Here is a 23,036-nt window from a genome sequence, read left to right on the forward strand (position 1 = left end):
GATGATGATGATGATGATGATGATGATGATGATGATGATGATGATGATGATATTAATAATACAATACAGTGATGGTTCTAGTAGTGATAGGTGCTCTGGGAGCCATTCCAAATGGACTGTCAAGGCACCTGAATGAAATCACCATAGATAGGATAACTGAATGACAACTACAAAAGTCAACACTACTTGGAACATGTCACATTGTCTGATGACAATCCAAGATTTGTCCAAGATTCTTAGACAAAATCCTAATCATTGATGATCCAAAACTCAAGTCTGTGACACATGGTGGCGCATGAAACTGGAAATGACAATATGAGGAGATTATAAAAGTACCATTGCCTTTCTAACAAACTTACATTTCTTTGCCCTTAACTTTGGATGTAGAGTGGTGGTCCTCTGAATGGAGATAGGAAGTAACTCATTCTTGTGCTTTGTCAGTTAGTTACTTTTTGCATTGAGGAATGCAGTTAATTACTTTGCCTGAAACTACCATGGCTGTAATTCATTACATTTACTGGAACAGGAACAGGTGTGAGCAATGATAGAGGGAGGAAGAAGTTATATGTGTGGTGCCTTTATGCTGCAACTGGTAAGTCTTCTGATTTTTAATCCAAATTTCCAAAGTGCAGTATCTGAATTGGCCCCTTGGGGGCAACAGGGAGCATTTCCCTGTATTTCCCAGTGGCACAAGAACAACGGTAGTTGTACCTTGTTCCTAACAAGTGACTAAGCTCATACCCATCAGACTTTCTCAATTCCCAGCGTAGTCCTTTCCATGAATGGGAGCCAAGTTGAGAAGATGAGTTCCTTCTTCTGGGGATAATGGGTCAGATTCCTCCTTGGCCATGAGCCCTGCAGATGTCTATCGCTTACTGCGAAAAGTGAAGATGCCCCTATTTCTTATCGAGTCTGGGCTAAACAAACCCAGCTTCACCAAAGGACTGAGATGTCCTTTGAAATGGCTACTTGTCCTCAGGGATGTTTTCTTTGTGTTATCTGTTTTCCTGGAGGCTGGGTGGGGTAGGAGGTGTTAATTGGGTCCCTGGGGTGGGTGCTGGGTGCGAGGGGCATCCCTGTTTGTCCTTAGAATTAACCCACTTCAATTTCCCCACTGACTGTATCGATTCTAATTAATAATCAAGGCGAGTAAACTGTAGTGATAAAGGGTGGCAAGGGGTGTGTGTGAGATGTGCCACCTTTCCCGGAGTGGCATTCCTATTGTCTTAGAACCACCAAAGTATGTTTGTTGTTGTTGTTGTTGTTGTTGTTGTTGTTGTATGCCTTAAAGTCATTTCCGACTTATGGCAACCCTAACACAACCCTATCACGAGGTTTTCTTGGCACGTTTTTCTACGGGGGGAATTGCCATCGACATCCTCTGAGGCTGAGAGAGTGTGACTTGCCCATGGTCACTCCATGGGTTTGCATGACCAAGCCAGGATTTGAATCCTGGTCTCCAGGGTCATAGTCCAAGGCTCACAGCACAACACCAGAGAAAAACAAGCCAAAAGAGTATTATAAAAACTTAAAGGCTAAGCATTGTTGTGTGCCTTCCAGTCATTTATTTGCTATGGCAATCCTCTGACTTATGGTGGCCCGCTATAACATGCCATTGTGGCCTTCTTCTGAGGCTGAGAGAGTGTGACTCACCCAGTGAATTTGCATGGCCAAGTGGGGATTCAAACCCAAAAGAGCCTTATGGAAACGTAACACACTGTTGTGTTCCTTCAAGTCATTTCTGACTTATGGTAACCCTAAGGCTCTAAATCCTGGGGTTTTCTTGGCAAGTGTCTTCCAAGAGGGTTTGCGGTTGCCATCCTTTGAGGTTGAGATAGTGTGACAGTGGGTTTATATGGCTGAGCCAGGATTCGAAGCCTGGTCTGCAGGGTCATAGTCCAATAAAACCATTCTAGCTAGACAAATATCAAGATACAAAGGGATTTCTTGTTTCTCTTGCTCTGCATTGCCATCGAGGGCATGTGCCAAGCGAGCCTTGCAGAGAATGGCAAAGTGTTTCCTAATACCTGTTTTGCCCATGCCCACCTTCCCCACCAGACATACTCTTTGTTTTCCTTCTTTTCAGTGTTTTTTCCTCTCCCAATTTCCCTCTAATCCTGTTGGCCAAATTAAATTGTAAGTGTATAATTGTGGGCAGCCTATCTCCATGTTGTGCGGTTGCTGTGAAGATTGGGAGTCGGATTAAGCCCTTCTGGAAATCCATTTTCATCTGAGTTTTTAATACCTTTGGACCTGATGGCTTAAGGTCCAAGTCTGGCTGCCAGTTCCTCACTGCCGCTTCATGCGGTAATTGAAATGTGTGTTTGGGATCAGGGCTACCGTAATTCCAGGATTACTAGCTTCCCTCTCTGTGCGTGTGTTTGTTTGTGTGTGTTTGTGTGAAAGAGAGAGAACTGTCCTATTGGAAGTCTGCATGAGCATTATGAGAAGAGAAAGGGCACACATGTGCATGTGTGCATTATACTCTATTCCTTTGTTTATTCACATTTGAATGGAAAGACACTTAACCAAATCAAACTCCACTCTGCACTGTTTCAGCATTTAATAAAAATATAGAAATATTTAATAAGATACTTCTTGCCAACTTCTTTCTTTTCATTAGTCTCTACAAGATCCCTCTACATAATAATAATGACTAGTTTTTCAATGCCAGAAGTGTACTTTTGGTCTCTTCCAGTTTTATTCCCCTTTGACATCGAAAGGCAAGTCGGCCTTCGGAAGCTCATTCTTGTGTGCCTTCAAGTCGTTTCCAACTTATGGCAACCCTAAGGAAAACCTATCATGGGATTTTTTTCTTGGCAGGTTTTGTTCAGAGGGGGTTTGCCTTGAGGCTGAGAGAGTGTAACTTGCCCAGAGTCACCCAATGGCTTTACACACCTGAGCCAGGATTCGAAACCGGGTCCTCAGAGTCATAGTCCAAGTCTCAGATCACTACACCATGCATTAGCTATGACTGAAAGCTCATAAGGAGAGAAAAAAGATGCACACACCAGTTGCACTTCCTCACTGTGATCTATACAAACAGGTGGGTGCATACGTTCACCACCAAATACAGTGGTCCTGTATAGTATTAAGTGACAAGGAGTCCCATGGGTGAATCAAATACTGGATGGAAAAGAGGAAATATGCTGTTGATTTCATTTTAAAGTTCCCCCTTTTTCCCTTTCAATGCTCATGCTACCAACTTCTTTATTTCAGTTAGTCTCAAAGGTGTCACAAGAGCTCTCTAGATACTCCTTTCAATGGACATGCTCATGCTCTAGGCAGACAATAGCCTTTAAAGAGCTGCAAATGCTTTGTTTCCTGTAGCCAAAACAACAAGGATGCATCTATGCTACAGAATTAATGCAGTTTGATACTGCTTTCACTACCATGGTTCAATGCAATGGAATTCTGGGGTCTGTAGTTTTGCAAGATATTTACCCTTCTTTATCAGAGTGCCCCGGTGCCACAACAAATTACAAATATCAGGGTTCCATAGGATGGAGCCATGACAACTAAAGCGGGGCTAAACTGCATTAATTCTGCAGTGCGGTAGCAGCCTTTGTGATGTGAAACCATACAGGAAGGGCTGCAGTGCATTAAAAATTGCGAATGGCAGCTCCAGATTGTGTGTTTGTTTAAATAGTTGAACTATTCTGAGCCGTAAAGCTAATGATACATGAAATTAGGACACTTTGTCAAATCTAAATAGGATGCACAAAATCTGCTCTTTAAATTCTGATGATCTCAGTAAGCATCAACAATCCATCTGTTTTTAAGATTTATTTGCTGTTCTGCTGGTTTTGTATTATGACCCTTCTATTGTGGAAATTGTCCACCTAGAGATTGTGAAGGACCCTAGAGAACATTTCAATTGCCTTGGAAATCAAAGAGGCAACGGTCAAATGTCTTTTTCTAAAGGCCTGGGAATCCAGTGTGGTGTAGTGGTTTGAGCGCTGGACTATGACTCTGGAGACTAGGGTTTGAATCCCAGCCTAACCATGGAAACCCACTGGGTGACCCTGGGCAAGTCACACTTTCTCAGCCTCAGGGGATGTCAATGGCAAACCAACTCTGAAGAAACCTGCCAAGGAAACCCTGTGATAGGTTTGCCATAGGGTTCCCATCAGTCAGAAGTGATTGAAGGCACATAATACACATACACACACAGTTTTGCTTTAGGGTCTTCATAAGTCGGAAACGACTTTATGGTACATAACACACAAACCGAGTTTTGCTTTAGGGTTGCCAAAAGTTGGAAACAACTTGAGGGCACATACCACACACACACACACACACACACACACACACACACACACAGAGTGAGTTTTGCTTTAGAGTCACCATAAGTCAGAAACTACTTGATGGTACATAACACATAAACAGAGTCTTGCTTTAGGGTTGCCATAAGTTGGAAACAACTTGAAGGCCCATAACACACACACAGAGTATTGCTTTAGAGTCACCATAAGTCAGAACCAACTTGATGGCACATAACACACACAAACAGAGTCTTGCTTTAGGGTCGCCTTAAGTCTGAAAGGACTTGCAAGCACCCAACAACAGCCAAGTCCAAAGAGAACCCATCATCTCGGCACATTCTCGTTCGGTGGATGTGACCGCCGAAACCTCTTGCCTAGTCGCCATGGCCAGCGCACATCCTCCGAGCGCTTGCTTTCCCTCCACCATACGGTCCCTCCCTAATCCGTACCCTGTTCTATTCCAGGGCTGGGATTTTCAATTAAGGATACTTACCGGGTCCCCCTCCCGCCCCCTCCTCCCACTGCCATTTCCCTAATGAGGGGTGGCTGGTGGTAAATTAATTGTCCTGACAGTGTGACCCTAATCCGCCTGTGTATTATAATTATCAGGGCCCAGTATGTGTGTGTGCATGGGCAGGCCAAGGAAAAGACCTTGGTTATTTCCAGACTGCTGCTTTGTAATTAACTAGCACGTGGCATCGTTAGGCCGAGGATTACAAGAGCCTTTTATTTATTTCCTTTTGACTCATTAATTTAACCCCCCCTTCTTTTCCAACCTCGGGTGATTAAAAAGTTCCTTGCATGGCTGCCTCTTGAAAGGGTCGGCGGACCACCTTTGCCCCTGCCAGCCTGTTGCAAACCCGTCTCTCCCCGACCCGCGGATCTTGGCCACTTTGTTTTGCCCTGGTTGGGGAATTAATGTTAATTAAAAGTGCATTGTTTTCAACGCTTCCTGGATTACCCTCCGCGGCATATTCCTTTCCCTGGCCTCATTTTAAGTGTATTAGCTTCAGGGGGAGAACATGAGCGGGTGTCCAATTATGAAATGGGCTCGGAGGAGGTAGGATGGGGGGCGCATCCAGACATGCGCAAGCGAGCGACTCCTTGCAGGTATGAAATAGGCCAAGGGAGAAAGCCTCCCCACTTCGCAGATATTTTTAAAATAGGGTGCCCAGTTCTTAGGTTATCGGAGCTGCTTGGATCCTCTTCTCCAGTCTTTGGGATGAAGAAGAGGATTTTAAAGGCAAGAGCACTGTCCGTAACATCTGAACTGAGAACAGAAATGGCAAAATGCAGGCCTATAACTAACATCTTCCATTTCCCCCCTCCTATATGGTTTTTAATATGTTGCCTGTGGAGCTTTGAAAAATTGCAAGAGGTATACTGTATTGTGCATTGTGGCTGGCCAATAAAGGTGTGGTGATATACCAATAAACGTATGGTCAAGAAAGGTATGGCCAAGAAAGGTTTGGTGGATCTTTAATGTTATTAGATTTTCCACCTTTGTTAGACTTGGTGCTTTTTATTTGAAGGGCAGACTCCCAATGTGGCCAATGTGGCATAGTGGTTTGAACATTGGACTCTAGTGGTTTGAGCATTGGACTCTAGTGGCCAGTGTTTGATCTTGCTCAGCCATGAAACTCCACTGGTGCTCTCAATCCCAGGGCAAGGCCATGGCCAACCTCCTCTGAACAACTCTTGCCACGAAAATAGGGTTGTCTTAGGTTTGGCATGAGTTGGAAACAACTTGAAGTCACAATACACACATATACATATGCTCTCTATGGCAGGTACACAATTGTTCATGCTTAATGACATCACCTTTGGTACATCAGCCTTGTTAACCTGCATCTTGTCACTTCATAAGGAGCTGTTCATGAAATCTCAGAGCCTAGGGCACTACCGACATGGCAACCCTATTTTCAAAGGGCATTCAGCTATTGAGGGTATGTTGGACAAGGCACTGGTTTAAGGAGAGGCGCCTGGAATAGCTGTATGATTACAAAGGTGAGGAAATGCAAACAGTCTTAAATCGTGAATTCCTGATCTGGTGTCTTCCAGGGCTGCATGCGTTTCCATGTGTCTTCAAGTTGCCTATGGACTTAAGGCAACCCCATGAATTTCAAAGGTGTTTCTTAGTCAAAGACTCCCCAGAGGTGGCTTTGCCAGTTCCTTCCTCTGAAATACAGGCTATAGCACCAGATATCCATTGGCAGTCCCCCATCCAAGCACAAATCAGGGCTGACCTGGCTTAGCTTCTAAGATCAGATCAAATCAGATCAGATCTGGTGCCTTGAAGACATTTAGGCCCTGTATACACCCCAACATTTCACAGAGGAAAACCTGGAAGCATGTGGCCAAAGAGACCAGAACGCTACCCTCCAAACGAAGCTTTAACATTTAATTCTGCAGGCTGTGTAAGATGGATCCTACAAAGGAATAGGATTTTTGTTGGATCTTGTTAAATCTGGAGGTTTCCATGTAATTCATTCCTTTAATTACCTTGGAGTTAATAATGACTTGATTCCCTTCCTTCATGCCTCATTTGCATACAAAATGACAGGTTGTTTGTTTTTTTAAAGGACCTGTTTGCATGCATAATTTAGTCATGAGAAGTGATCTCACAACCGCCATGGTTTGAGTGGATTACCACTCGGGAGACCAGGGTTCAAATCCCTATCCAAACATTGGAACTTGACTTTGGGCATGTCACACTCTCTCAGCCTTAGAGGGAAGCAAAGACAAACCCCTCTGAACAAATCTATCTATCCTGATCTTGATTTGACAGCGGAAAGCCAATCTTGGTCAGTCTGATGACTCAGGAAGTCACAACAGCAGCACAGAGCAGGCTTCCTCAACCCAGAATCCTCCTGCCATGTTGACCTGTATCTCCCATCATCCCCATCCAGCATGGCAATACAGCCTGCTTGGATTCGTCTCCTCTCTGTTGTGATACCTCAGTTCTGCTTGTCTAGAGCTACATCGCACCATGTTTCCTAATAAGACCCTTGGTTATCATGGTCTCCCCATAGACTAATATGCTTAAAATGAGGCTAGGGAAAGAAACATCCCATTGATGGCACTCCTAAGGGCACCTAGTTTGGCTTTTAGTCCTTCTGCCAGCCAGAGTTGGCAGTGTTGGGTTTATTGATGTATGGAACTAGATGACAGCTGGATAGCATTTAATTATTGTTTGGAGGGAGTTATATATCATGGGTCTGCAGATTCCCAGGGTAGCCAGAGTCCCTTGCATAAGTGCTAGAAGTTCCATTCTAGTGAAAACAACAGCAAATACCTGTTCCTGGTGTTATGGCTTTGACTATGGCAGCCCTTTGAATGCGAGACTTGCAAGAGAACCTGTTATTAACAGCCTTGCTCAGACCTTGCAAGGCGTTGTGGTTTGAATGTTGGGCTATGATCCCGAGACCAGGGTTTGAATCCTCCCTCGGCCACGGAAACCCCCTCTGAGCAAATCTTGCCAAGAAAAGCCCATGATAGGGTCATAGTTGGAAATGACTTGAAGACACACAACATTCAGGCCTTGCAAAGCCAGGGTTTGCCTTGGTTGTCTTCAACTTTACCAATCCTTATTATAAATTTTCCAGTTAATCACATCATTTCACAATATGTCCAAAGTACAATAGCCTCAGCTTAGCCATTTTGATTCTAGTGAGAATTTTGATTCCCATTTGCTCCTGGGCCTATTTCTTTTTAGTGGTCCGTTGCATCTATATAATTTTACTCCACATTTCAAAAGAGCTGATTTCCCCCCTTCTTAGCATTGTTCACTGTCCAGCTTTCACATCCATTTGTAGATATCAGAAATAACTGTTATGGATGATCCTCACGTTGGCATGAATTAATGTAACGTTACATTTGAAGACCTTATCTGGTTCTTTCCAAGTCTTTCCAAGTCTTAGCCTTCTTTTGACTCCTTTCCTATGGTCTTTAGATTTTTGACTGAGCGAGATACAGAACACCTTCAACAGTTTTCATGTCTTTATCACCCGTTGTAAAGTTATGTAAATCTTTCCCTAGTCCTTATTTTAGTTTTTTTAACCTTGCTTTTACACTTTCATCCAAACCCTTGCTATCTTCTCCTGGTAATATGAGTTCATCTACATATCTCAAATGACTGGTGTTTGTTTTTACAGTTTTCGCACCTCTTTCCTCCAAGTCTAATCCCACTTTCCATATAAATTCTGTATCTACATTAAGTAAAAGCTGCTCAGTGGAATGGAGAGCGGTGGAGTCTCCTTCTTTGGAGGTTTTAAACCGAGACTGGATGGCCATCTGTTTAGAGCGCTTTGGTTGTGTATTCCTGCAGGTCAGAGGGTTGGATCGGATAGCCCTTAGGGGTCTCTTCCAATTTTAGGATTCTATGGTTCTATGAAATAGACTGAGTGATAAAAATGCATCCTTGTATGACCCCTGTGCCAGTTGAAAACCATTTTGTTTCTCCATATTCCATTGAAGCAGTGACTCTTTGGTCAAAGGAAAAGTTATGCATCAGGACAAATAAATCCAGCACTCCTATTTCTTTTAGAGTGATCCATATATGTTATGATCTGTGGATAAGTCGAGGGTAAAATGTAAAGGCATAAAACAAAGGAAAACAATGCCAAAGGCCTTACAAAATTCTACCAGGCATAACTCTTTGTGCTCAGACTAAAGACTGGATGGATGAGAAAGTAAAAGGGGCTCAGTGCTTTGGGGCCAGATGACACTCTTGCCTTTCACCTGGGGATGGTTCCTTTTTAAACTGAAGTTAAAATACAGCTGGCCCTTTTTATCCACGGATTTTTTTATCCACAGATTCAAGCATCCACGGCTTGAAAATATTTTTTAAAAAAAGTATACATTTCAAATATCAAACCTTGATTTTCCATTTTTGATAAGGGACACCATTTTGCTACGTCATTATATTTAATGAGACTTGAGCATCCACGGATTTTGTTATCCACGGGGGATCTTGGAACCAAAACTTAGCGGATAACAAGGGTCCGCTGTATATACCAAGGGTGCCCAACTTGGAAGGAGGTAGGGGCCGAAATTAAGATCTATACTAAATACTACTACTATATGCAGCAGTTCATTGATGAGTGGTATAGAAATGTACTCGCTATTGCCATTGCTATGATAAGCAAGACCTGCTGGAAGTTCTAATTTCATACCACCTGAAAGGTTGAGGGAGCCTCCTCCGGTTTTCAATCCGGTGACCCTATCTCCTCCAAGAGATACACCACTGTTCCTGGATCTCTGGTGCCACTCACATGGCCTGCCACCAAGGACCAAGGATGCTCGAGTCTCTCTGGGAGGCAATCAGACCTAATTGCAACCGACGCTGGGAGGAGTGGATTACTCTGAGACGGTGCCAGTAGGGTGGACATCTTGCCCAGAGTCACCTCGGCCACATGGACCCGTCCCCCTCCCTTTTCCTCCGCCACCCCCACCTTCCCAGATTAGTCCCTGAAATATAGTCCATGACAGCTGACATCACTGCCCTTCTTGCTTAAATCTTCCACATTTGGGTGGTGTCTACCTCTTCTTTCTCTTTCCCCCTTTTCTTCCCACCTTTTGCCCCTCTGCCGCTCGCCTCTCCAGCGTGCCCCCCTCCGAGGTCTGCACCACGCGACGCCAAGGTGAGCCACTCAGGTCTAGTGGACCGGCTTTTCCTACCTTCCTTTTTTTCCTCCCCTTAACAGGAGATATATGATTATTTGCAACTGATCCAGCTTTAGAGGGGTTTAGCTCCCTTGATAAAATTATATCTAATGATTTAAAGTCCTTACGCTTGTAATGCAGCTTGGGTCGGCTTTATCACGCTTAATTAAAGACTGCCAGAGGTTTGAAGGGCCATTTTTTTTGAATGTCCCTCCCTGGCATATGCATATATATATATATATATATATATATATATATATATATATAAAATATTTGGAGAAATCTCTTTTATCTCTTCATTAAGGAAGAAAAAGGTAGAGCTGCTGCTAAGTCAATGGTGGAGATTGTCATTATTTTCGCTATTAGTAATATTAGTATTAGTGGCATTATTTTTGCTATTAGTAATAAAGGCAGGGAAAGAGGACTGATTAGACCTTGGGGAATAATATTTTAATGTTCAAGAAGCAAAATTACAATATTCAAGAAGCTAAATGACACTTTAATTTGGTGGACTAAGTGACATGTTTTCCTTTGGGCTCCTGCAAAGGGAAGGGGGATGAATGGATGAACTTAAGAACTAAGAACCTGTTGCTGTTGAGAATGGGAGAATATTTATGAACAAATTCACTCTGAGATTTACATTTATGGCCATGAATCTGCTGTTAAGGATTTTGTTTCCTCACCAAATGCCAGCCGAGGAGGTGATGTTGGTGCTCATTTAATTCAGTTCAGGTATCTAGGAGTTTGAAAGATGTGTCAAGTTCTGCTCATGTTTATCTGAGTCCCTACTCAAATGCTACATCTGGGATGTCTTTCTCTTTATTGCAGAGTGCATTAAACAGACATTCCCTTCAATTGTACCTAGTTACAAAGCAAAGCTGGGGGCAACTAATGATGCTGACATTCATCCAACAGATTTCCAACTTTTCTGTATATTTCAAAGTATACAGCCCTTTTCAAAAGTGGTTTTGCTTTGTGATGTGTTTAAGCCTTTTATATGTTACTTGATATTAGCTGTATCACAATCAAAATTCTGGTTTACAGCATCTGTTTTCTTGTCATGTTTTCGTGACTGCTTCACTTCATTTTGGTGGTGTTTGTGCAGGGAAACCTCCCAAGATGATTAAGGAAAAGGTAAAGGTTTCCCATTGACATGAATGTCTAGTCGTAAACGACTGTAATGGCAATGATCTTGATTCATCTTGTACTTGGAAAATCCTGATGGGTTTTGAAAAGGGTTAGGAAGAGGTTCTCTTCTGTTGGCAAATGGCAGAAACGTTTGTAGTTCCAATACTGGAATGAACATTAATTCGCAAGAGAAGGAACAGAGTTTATTATTTATTTGTTACTGTTATAGTATTCATGACTTTTCTATTACAAAATACACACACACCAGCTTATGAAATCATTGAGCCATGAAACCATTAAAATGAACCCCTCAAAATCCATGCTGTTGCTGTGAATGTTACACCAAGTGGAAGGTTGCGATGTACCAGTGTAGATGTACCTTGGGGCACATGTAGCCAAACAACATCAGAATGCGGTCAAGGCAGCAAAAGTTACTCATGAGCAGTTTCTTTTTGCCTGCGCCTATTGAGAAGGGCAAGATTCCCCTCTCCTCTCCGCTCTGCTGATTATATTGACTGCATTTTGCATTTTGAACTCAGTTTGCAGCAATGGAAGTTAGCTGAGGACAGAGCAGGAGGAGAAAAGATAAACCGGGACATTTAAAAGGCAACAGAAAAAGTGGGAAAACAGAGAAGTAATCACCTGTCTTTGCCAAATGGAGATAGTTGGAGGGTATATCCTCTTGGCATTTGGTTGGCCTTTTTAATTAAACAAGATGAACACTTGGTCTCAGCACAATGCCAAAAGCCGCTCTATCCATCTGACCTTTTGCAATCAATATATAGACAAAACTCTGGGTACGCATAATCCATAGCAAATGTGGACAGGTTGCTGGTAGGGAGGCTACTGACCTATGTGACACCTTTATCCAGTCCGACGGAGCAACTTCACCCAAGACACCAGCATGAAATTCCTGGCACACCATGTGCTGGTGGTGCAGCTATGACAGGTTGCGTTTCCAAATTGGAAAAAGAAGGGTTCAATTTCTTTCCCCCCCCCCCCCCCTTTATTCCTTTTCTTATGTAAAGAAAAACAAAACCCAGGGTAAAATTAATGTGGCCAGCTGGTCTGCTGGGCACAATGTTAATAACGCTGCAATCCTTGAATCGGTCTGTCCTCTCCTCCTCCCCCTTCCCTTGCAATGACTGCGGCCATCTGTTAGTGCTGCGCTTATCCTTAGATTGTAGGTTCCTTGGGGCCAAGGACTTTTTTGTGTTGCAGGCACCTAATATCGGGCTTCTTTTAAAAGTAATAGCATATAAAATTTATATACGTTTGCCCATGTATAGTACTTTGAAGAAAAATACAAACAATGTATAACGGGACACTGATGCTACAATGCGTATTCTTTGCAAATACAGGAAGGAAGCCACAAACAGGGTTAATGAAACTGATATCATGAATTGAAGACAGCCCAATTTAGAGTTTTAAATTTTGTATAATTTGAGATTACTTAATAAAGACTATTAAAAACGAAATCAATAGTCTGGCTCTGGATTAGCAAGGAGAAGTTTCCAGACGGAGAAAATGGGAATCCCAAAGCATGCAAATTTGTACAGAATAATAAGTGATGCAAATTTAAGAGTATCACGCTTTGAGCATGCTAGGTCTTTGGGTTTTATAATGCTGGAGGAATGGAAAATAGGGGTTCATTGTATCTTGCAGGGGAAAACCAATACATTCTTCCCAATTATCGCTGTGCCCCAAACCAGAAGGGCTTCTGTAACCATTCCTGGTTTTCTTTTCTTTTTCTTTTTTAACTGTGCCAGCCTTGGATGCAAAATTGCCACCCCCAAAATAAATAAATTATCGAACCAATTCCTTTCTGCAAAGCGAAGGATTTGACATGATGCAGGAGGGGCGAAGAGTGAAGGAATCCTATTTCGGCCAGGGAGACGTTGGGAAATGAATCCAACGTTTTCTTTCCGTCTTCTAAGCTTCTTAAAAGAGTAATTTCAGGAGAGATGTCCAAGAGCGCTCCGGCAAAATTTTGGGTCTCTTCCGTCCTCATTAATGGCATGTTGCAAATGTCCTTAATCTCCTCTCATTTTGCTGCTACAGATGCTCCTTAATGTTTTTTCCTCCCTCCTCAAAGCACAAGGCAGTAGCGTTCATTTGTAAAGAAAGACTATCGTTTAGTGTGTGGATGTGTGTGTGTTTGTGTGGAAATATTTTATTGAAGCTGTTTGTACACAGGATAATCTTGTTGTGAACAGAAGGCCCAATTTAGAAGGCAATTCCTGTATAGAAGGGGTTTTTAACTTGGAGTCCAAGAATCTTTAAGGAACCTATGGATGGACTTCAGGCATCCGTCGTACATCGCAATGCATAAAGACAATGAATTACATTGCAGAATATATAAAGTCTGATGAGAATGAACTACTTTTTGAAAGGAACTTTCCAAGCTCTAGGCCACAGGTTCTTAACCTGGGGTTCAATGACTTTATCTAGGAGGTTCGTGGATACGTTTCACAGGATTATTTCTTTCTCATGAATCTGAATTGTTCCAGTGATAGTGAATATTAAAGTTCAAAGGCATAGTGGTGTTGGTCTGGAAAATGAGGATGCAAAGGGATCTTGTAGCACTTGTAGATCTTGTAAAGTTCAAAGACTTAGCAGTGTTGGTCTGGAAAATCAGGGTGCAAAGAGGATCTTGTAGCACTTGTAAAGACATACCTGTTTCGATCTGGAAAATAGTATGCAAACGCGTCTTGTAGCACTTGTAGATCTTGCAAAGTTCAAAGACACAGCTGTGTTCATCTGGAAAATGTGTGCAAAGGAATCTTGTAGCACCTTTAAGAAGAAGTCACAAAGGTGCTACAAGATCCCTTTGCATACATATTGTTGAAGTGTAACTTCAGAAATCAATTCCCAATGCAGCACAATAAATCCTATGCTAAGTATTGTGTTAAGGTGTACTTGGCTGGGAATGGGGTCCATAACTGTCATCAGACTCTCCAAGGCATCCATGACCCAGAAAAGATTAAGACCCACAGCTGTACAAACCCTGCCTTTTGTGTCTGCACATTCTCTGATCAAGGTTGTTGTTAATGCAAGACTTTTAGTAAGGATCCACAGGACAAAGGCAAAGCTGGGAGTGAAGCAGTAGCTTTACTTCGGTTGATTAACATTCAGAGTACGAGAAATAAACTCCCGGCAAGAATTTAAGCCAAAGCAAAAAGACTTTTAAAAAATGTATTGATTGCTGCCCAGGATGAGGTTCATCTGGAAATACAGAGCAGCCTTTTAAAATGAGGTGCATGCGGGGAATCCTTAAACAGCTTGCCAGCTTGGATTTGTTTTCATGGCTGACAGTGTGTGAGCATTGGACTAGGACTCTCACTGGAGACTAGGGTTCGAATCATGGTGCAACCAGGTAAAGCCATACACTCTTTCAGTCCCCCACCCCCAATGATAGGTTTGCTTTAAGGTTGGAAATGACTTGAAGGCACACAACAACAAAATGTGTAACTGCCAGGAAATACCAGATTCAAATGGGAAAGTGGGGTAATTTGAAATATTTGTATACAGACAATTCATTATTGTTTTAATTGAATACAACTAGTAAAAACACCTTTAGGGATCCCTTCCTTGCCTAAGAAAACCCTATGAAACTCATGGAGTCCCCATGAGCCAAGAGGAGACTTGAAGGCACATACGCATGCATAGTGTGTGGCATCTTCCACAAGAGATCTGAATTTTAGAGGGCCAAGAAAATGCTTACAGTTGCCTGAAAAGCGGTACCTACTGGCATGCAATCTTCCCTTCTTTCTGCTCAACCTCTGCAAGTTGAGAAATCCTCCATCTCCCTTTGCATTTGGCCATTGCGTTTCATGACTATAAAGGTTCTAATAGGAATGGCAAACACATCTTGGTAGCTGGTGGGGCCGTTCTGCTCCAAATATTTGTTGGAGCATCATAAAAGGAATGCTTTGAAAAGTAATCAGGAAGTTTTTGTCGACTTGGTCTACAGTCTTCATCCAATACATCTGATTTCATAGATGGAGTTTCATATATCAATCGGACATGCACTGCAAATGTCTTTCAGTCTCAAAGATGCTACAAGATCCCTTTGTACTCTGACACAAACACGGCTGTGTCTTTGACTGCGACATAAAGGTCTAGTTTGGAAAGGCCAGTTTTTGGGTGGGCAGATGCAAAAAAACAATACTTAGAGGAGAATTACAAAGCAATAGGTAAAGCCTTTCTCCTTCGTCTGTTACACATGCAATGACTTTATGGTAAACCTTGGCCATGAAACCCACCTTGGGCACATCGCACTCTCTCAGCCTCAGAGAAACCTCCTCTGAACAAACTGGGCCAAGAAAACCCTACAGTTGGGTTGCCATAAGTCGGAAACGACTTGTCGGCACGCAACAACAAAAAGCCTTTCTCCTTTGTCTGTTACACATGCAATGACTTCACAGTAAACCCCGAAAGTGCATTGTGTGCACCTAGATATTGGCCTGTCAGAGATCCATGAATGCAAATAGTTTCTTTATCCCATAGGTGAGCATGCATGTGTGCGCATAGGCCCAGTAAGTCCACACAGCAAACAAGCCATTCCTCTCTCCAGTTTATTAATCTACCCGAGTATTGCTATAATACCAATCATGTGAGGACCTTGGAGCAGGTTTGAGAATGGACCCTGCGCACGGCGCACCACGTTATTTGAGAGGACACCCTCCCCCACCACAGCGGCCGCCGTCGGTGCCACCAACAACCACCACGGCTCTCCCTCCCCCCCTTTCTCCAGGGCTTAAGAGGAGAAAATCCCAAACCTTCGGATCTAAATGCCCAGAGAAGTCCTGGGCAGCAGAATCTCTTACCCAGCTCTAAATCTCTTTTCAATTCAGGTTAAGCTTCTCTTTTTATTACAGATTATAGGGATCTCCCACTGTATCACTTCTGGGTTATCCTTTTAACACATTTTGCTCTTTCTAGCTGGGGTTATTTTTTGTGGTTTCCTGGGGTTGGGAAGGAGCTGCCCTCGGTTTTTCTCCTTGGTCCATCCCTCAGACCAAATCTTTGTTATGCTTCCTTGCAGAGGTATTCGGAGACGCGCAAGCTGGACGCCTGGGCACTGGGACTGCTCTAGGGAGAAGGTAAGGAAGACCTTTTAAAACTTATATATACATATATTATATATATATATATGAAAATGTGCATTTGTGTGAGAGTGAAAAATTGGGAAACTATGGCACCTACATAGACATGTAGCAGATGATGGTTGGACATACATATGAGACCCAAAGAGAAGCGGAGAGATCATTTGTCTGTCTGTCTGTCTGTCTATCTATCTATCTATCTATCTATCTATCTATCTATCTATCATCCATTCATGTATCCATCCATCGATCTATCCACCCATCTATCTATTCATCCATCTATGGACCTGAAGTGAGCTGGTATAGGAGCACTCTAACCATACAAAGGAGTCTTCTATCATCCTTTTGATCCCGTAAAGTCTTTATCCCCCTAAAAAGCTGCATTTCCCGCATTCTCCTTGGTGAAGAATTCCATGCAACCTGGAAATTTCCCTGCTTTGAGCCTATAAAAGAATGATTTTGCCAACTTTTTGGGCTGTCTTTTGGAAAAGTCTTGGTTCATCCTCAGCTCCAGATCCAGCAGATCTTTCCTTCCCTCTTCTCAGTTAATGGCGCACCCAAGTAGTTTTGGTGGTTACAGAACGACTGCATAACGCTTGGGAAATTGCCCAAAGGGCAACACTTATATGAATATGCGAAGATGGGGGGGAAGTACAATGTTATGGGATTGTTGTGGGTATTGTTTTTTAAGGTATAATTTAGATATGAAGAAATAATTCCTTTTATACAAAAAGTTTTCATCGTCCATACCATTTCATATCTACATGCCTTATGTTCCTTTTCGTGTTCTGTATACTATTCTTGGTAAGGTGATATGAACCTGGGAAATATTTGATCCCTATAGAAATCTTTTACGTTAACCTACCTTCTGCTATGTCCTGCCAAAAGTCTATAGAGAAGTACTGTATAACGCATAGTCTCTTTCTATTATACTGACATTTTGTCTCATCTGTGGCAAGGAACATCATACATTTATAGCCAAACTGTGATGTTTCTCAAAATCCACGAAAAGGGGTTTCAATTCACTTCTCATCTTCTTTTCATGGTAAACGTACATGTACATACATGATATTAAACTAGGCTGGCTTTGATCTGATTCGAAAAAGACAAAAGGAGAGGGAAATGCTTTTTGTTTGTTTGATTCAAAGGATTCTCATCCCATTCTTGCTGCCAGCGTTTAAACCGATAATCCGAGACACTGCAAAGAGATGACATTTCGAAATAGCCAAATATCTGGGGCAAAACAACATCTGCCCACTTGAAACCTCCGCAGGTTTCCATATTTCACTAAGCCCCAAAGAGAGGTTTATCAGTTCCTTACATTAAGCAGCTCATATTTTTTCGGTTCCTACTAGTTCGAGCATTTGTGCAGAAATGCTGGATGCTTTCCTTTGCAACTCTCCTCCTAATGGCAACAAAATCCGTTTGAATGTCATACAGTATTTGCTTTTTTAAATCGGGTCATTTCAAGCCATTTTGGTTGACAAACAATGCAAAAAAAATAATAATGAACAAACACATCTGTTTTATCAGTATTAGGAAATCCTTTGTTAGTTCTCCAAAGGTCTTCCTAGGAAATCAATAGAACCCCACAAAAACATCCTATTCTTTTTATTCCAGTTCAAAACCATCAGTATAGTTTCCAAGGAGGGGAAAGACCTTGTTGTTGTAAGGATTCTAACTTACCTGGAAGGAAATCCCATTGTCTCAATCTAGAAACTTAAAATCTTGATCCAGCGTAACATAGGCCCCATACAGACAGGCCAAAATAAAGCTGCTTTGGGCCACTTTGGAGGTATGCTGTTTAAATGATGCATGTGTCCTAAGAGTCTGGAAGCTGCACTAAAGCTGTGCTCCAGTCCTTAGGACTGGATCGTGGTTTTGGTGTGGCTTCTGGACTCTTAGGATGCATGCATCATTTAAATAGCATACCTCCAAAATGGCCCAAAGCAGCTTTATTTTGGCCTGTCTGTATGAGGCCATAGTGGTTTGAGTGTTGGACTATGACTCTGGAGACCAGGGTTCGATTTTCTGCTCAGCCATGAAACCCATTGGGCAACCCTGGGCAAGTCACACTCTCTCAGCCTCAGTGGAAGGCAATGGCAAACCTCCTCTGAACAAATCTGACTAACAAAACCCCAGGATAGGTTTGCCTTTGGTTCACCATGAGTCGGAAATGAAGGCACACAACAACAACAACTAGAATCTAAGAATTGGAATGGGTCAAAAGAGCCTCCTAATCCAACTCCTTGCCATGCTTGGATGATGCCCTAATCTTGAGAATATGCATATAGAGTTACACCGTAAAGCTAAGGAAATAAAATGTATTTTGTCTAGGTTTCAATATCCATGCCATTAGGTAAAATGGATAGATGCTCTTTATGGAGGGGATTCTTCCTTGCAGTAGTCACTCTCTTATTGAACAGGTTAGGGACCAGAGGACTGTCAAAATGTGGAAATCATTGAAATGTAGAACCCATGTTACTCTAATAAGCACAAATATAAGTATGGATACCTGCACAGTGTGGGATGATAAGCGCATGATGATGCCATGGATGACTGCTAAAGTATGCAGTACACAGACTGAACGAAAAGATGGCGCCGAGTTGGAAAACAAGCAGCGTCTGGTCACAAAAGTGTCATGCAAAGCGCCATCTTTTCGTTCCGCCTGTGTGCGGCATACGGTTGAAGTCGTTTGTGGCGTTGTCTTGTGCTGCTATCACAGCACTGCACAAGTATTCATATTTACAGTTGTCGAAAGAGTAGACTGTGTATCGAATAAATGGATTCTGATAAGAATTTAACAGCGTCAGTAGAGCAGATTGTTTAAAAAGAAAGGTAGGGGACAACTGTATAGAAAAACCTCCTATGAACAAATCTTGCCAAGGTAACCTTTTGAGAGAAAATAACTCGAAGGTGTATGACAACAACAAAAAGGGAGAAGGGAGCTGAAACCGCACACGGTTTGCCAAAGATCTCTATGTGAGTTCCCACCAAAGTACTTAATTCAGATGAAGAAGTTGTGGTCCATGTGGCCCTCTAAATACCCTTTTAATGGTCCTTGACCCCGCTTCAGGCTCTTTGGATCTCCCCTTTTTAAAAAGAAGTGTGAAGAATTGCCTCTCTTGGGTGGTTCCCCCATGAACAGCAATTCACCTTTTGCAGGGACCCTCTGCACTGTTTGACAGTTAAAAAATACCCAGTTAAAGGTGTGCAAAGGGATCTTACAGCATCCTTGAGACCAAGTGAAAGAAAGAAGCTGGGAGCATGAACTTTCCTTGACTTGAATACAAAGATATAGCCGTGTTAGTCTGTAGAATCAGTATGTAGAGAGATCTTGTAGCACCTTTGAGACTCACTGAAAGAAAGAAGTTGGCAGCATCAGCTTTCCTAGACTTTTCCTTGATTACTTCCTCTTAGGCTCAAGTCTATGAAAGCTCCAGCTTCTTTCTTTCAATTCGTCCCAGATGCTACAAGACCCCTTTGCCTTCTGATTTTGCAGCCTGACATGGCAATGTCTTTGAATTCTCCCATCAAATAACAGTATGCTCCCTGGCTTTTTTGGCAACCTGTGCACCTCTCAGAAGACTGCTCTTCCTTCAGATGCAATGCAGTTGCCTTTGTTGTCTTTCATTGCTCTCAAGCCAACTTCTGCTTATGGCCACCCAATAAATGAGAGGCTTCCAAGAGCCTCAGGCATCATCTGCCTTGCTCAGGTTTTGCAAACTCTTCCCTTCCATGGCTTCCTTGATTGTATCAATCCACCTGTAATGTGGTCTTCCTTGTTTCCCTACTGCTTTCCACTTTACCAAGGGTCCGTGTTGTTTTTTAAGGAATCATGTTGCCTTATGATCTGTTTCGAATCAATTTAGCCGTCTTCGCTTCTAGGGAAAGTTCCAGCTTGGTTTGCTCTAAGGCTCACTCCTTTCTCTTTTTGGCAGTCCATGGGATCTATAGTACTCTTCTTCAGCACATTACATTTCAAATAAGCTGATTTTTCCCCCTCTTATCACCTTTCTTTTCACTGTCCCACTTTCGCACCCGTGCATAGAAATTGCATGGCTCAGTTTGGTTCCAAGTGTGCTTGCTCCTTGGAAGAAGAGCGCTCAAATGTTGGAAAGAGAAGGAAATACTGTCTTGAGCTCCTTGAAGGAAAGAGTAGGGACACATGTAACAAGTAAATAAATCTAATTAATCTTTTTTAAATATCAAAATGGCATTTTTGCAAGCAATGCAGCTGGATGGGCAGCATCCTTTTTGAATAATAGGGCTAATTCCAGTTCTTATTCCCAAATATATAACATACTCATGGAATCAATGGGGACTTGGGTTCAGTAAACACTTGTGTAAGTTGCACGGATTTAAATAAACTCTAGTTGAGACTAGAGTTGAGATTTAAAGGAACTTGAGTTGAAATTTAATGGAACCTAAGTTGTAACTAGAACTGAGAGGTAATGGAACACAAATTCAGACTAGAGTTGAGATTAAAGGGAACCAGAGTTGAGATTTATTGGATCTCTAGTTGAGACTAAATTGAGATTTAATGCATCTCTAGTTGAGACTCAAATTTGGATTTAATGGAACTCTTTGTTGAAATTTAAGGGGACTCAAGTCGAGTCCAGATTTAATGGAATTCGAGTTCAGGTTAATATTGGATTTAGGCCATTGTGTTTCTGTGGTCTGACGCTAAACGTTATATTCCCTGCAGTGTATTTCTTCCGATAATAGCTGTGCAGATACTGATTTTAGATTAAATCTTCATAAGACCCTTAAAGAGCAGTCATTTGAGTTGGAATATCTCATTATTGATCCTCCATAATCCATATCTGCCACAAACCGTTCAATCGGGCCAATTTTCACAATCCGTTCCCATCTGGATTGTGGTTTTGAAATTCAGGATTTTTCACCCGTTGTTAAAAAACAGCCCACTTTTCCCTGAGACTTAATTAGGAGATTTCTAAAGCTGTCTTTAGTAGATCCCCAAAGAATAAACACAGACCAATTTCACCTGGCCATTAAAAGCAAACAAACCTGAGGATGGAGAGATAGGTTATCTGACACGTTACATGCTGAATTTGTTTTGTTTCTATCTCTTTTCAGTTGGTGACAAGTCCCTAACATTTTTTAATGGCAAAAAAAGTTTGCAAAAGTTTAACCGCAATAAATAAATAAATAAAATCTGTTGGAATAGGAAAAGGAAGATCAGAAGGAAAGATGTGGTCCCAGGTTGCTCTTTTGTGTTCTCTCTCCCCAGGCAACTATCCAAAGCGTTGACAAGTAACTAACCATCAGTCTATCACATTGCTTGCACATGAGAGAGAGGGACATCTCTCTCCATTTCCTTGCCTTGTTTGCAAGGGTCCCACACACCTTTAATTGGAAAGGAAGTTATTTCGGGGACCAGATGTTCTTCTCGGCCAACTTCTAACCCACCGGTTAGGAAGCCTTATCTGTAGGCGGTATTTGTTCAGCACCTACAAAGAGACTTTTCTCCTTTCTACATCTCATTTTCAGTCACAGAAGTTGAAGACCAAAATTAGAGGTGAGGAGAAGATATGGGAGAGAAGGAGGGAGGGAAAAGAGGCAGTAAGCCAAACAAAAGTAGAACAAGGAAGAGAACAAGGACAACACCCCAGAAGTTTTAAATAGGGAGGACATCTCCTTTAAATTGTGAACAAAGAAGTGAGAGAATATATATATGATGAAACAAGCCCAGGCTGCAAAATTCAAGACCCCATCTCTATTCTTTTCAAATCCATCATGCATGAGGTCTTCATTATACTAAAAACAGAAGGCCATAAAACATATAAGGCCAGTAGAGCGCTCCCAAAACCACCATTGCTCTTTCCATCTGAATTTTTTTCAACACCGTTTGGACCGCAAGACATAATTATGAAGTGCAACCAAGGTTGGAGAAGGCTTGGTTTTTAGGGGATAACAACTCCCAGAATCCCCTCGCCAGCTCCCGGGGAAACTGTAATTCCCAAACATGGCATTTTGAAGTTCTGAGTGGGATCCAGAGAACGTGAAGATGGAGCAAAGCATAGAAAGGATTGAACTTCAGATTTTGAGCAATGCAGTTGTCTATTTTCTGTTGTTGTTGTTGTTGTTGTTAACTGCCCTCGCATCAGCCCCAATTCATAGCGACTCTATCCATCTGGATTGATGTCCCTCTCTTTCTGTTGCCCTCCAACCTTCCTAGTATTATTGTCTTTTCCAGTGAGTCATGCTTTCTCATGATGTGACCAAAGTTGGACAGCCACAATGTGATCATCTTGGCTTTCAAGGAAACTTCTGGCTTTATCTGCTCCAGGATCCATTTGTTTGTCTTTTTGGCTCTGCTAAAGGTGACACCTTGGCACCCAGTTTAGGATTTCTGATTCTTTCAGTGATAAGGCCAGAAGTTCCCTAAACACACCTTTCAACCAAACCTCTTTCGTGGCTTGTGTCTCTCGCCTTGTCAATCAAAATTAGCATCTCCAATGGCAAATCCTTTTCTTTTCCCCTTCAGCGGAATTAATCTTTCTCCCAATGACAAAATGCATGGAAGAAAGAGGAAGGGTCTGCAGATACAGAAGAATGAAGGGGTAGTGATGACAATGCCTTATTCGTCCCACAAAGACCAGGACAGAAAACCAACAAGGAGATGTTAGTCAGATGCCTGCAGTCCTTAGTTAAGACACTTTAACATCTCCAATTGATTTCTCCCCCCCCCCCCTCCTGTTTGGTTTGTAACATCTTGCCTGGTGAAGAAACCCATGGAGCTTTGAAAGCTTGCAACATGTATATTGTGCATTGCTTCTTTAATTGCTCTTCTTTGCTTCTCGTCACTCTCTGCTTTCCATCACTTTAAGCATTCCTCTTCTCCATC

The 23,036-nt window shown here is 42.2% G+C and overlaps 1 protein-coding gene across 3 annotated transcripts in view; it reads left to right on the forward strand.

Moving 5' to 3' along the window:
* Positions 1 to 23,036, forward strand: part of LOC121917589 (homeobox protein otx5) — a 48,095-nt gene that overhangs the window by 13,470 nt on the left and 11,589 nt on the right. Inside the window, exons 1-2 of one of the 3 annotated variants that reach the window (XM_042443673.1) lie at positions 9,797 to 9,907; positions 16,105 to 16,162. The gene's annotated coding sequence lies outside the window, so the exon portion shown is untranslated. Of the gene's footprint in view, positions 1 to 9,796; positions 9,908 to 15,767; positions 15,914 to 16,104; positions 16,163 to 23,036 lie in introns of those variants that run through there. The other 2 variants (XM_042443675.1, XM_042443676.1) reach the window with 2 other exon arrangements.

Source organism: Sceloporus undulatus, unplaced genomic scaffold, assembly GCF_019175285.1.
Source record: "Sceloporus undulatus isolate JIND9_A2432 ecotype Alabama unplaced genomic scaffold, SceUnd_v1.1 scaffold_24, whole genome shotgun sequence".
Classification (NCBI taxonomy): domain Eukaryota; kingdom Metazoa; phylum Chordata; class Lepidosauria; order Squamata; family Phrynosomatidae; genus Sceloporus; species Sceloporus undulatus.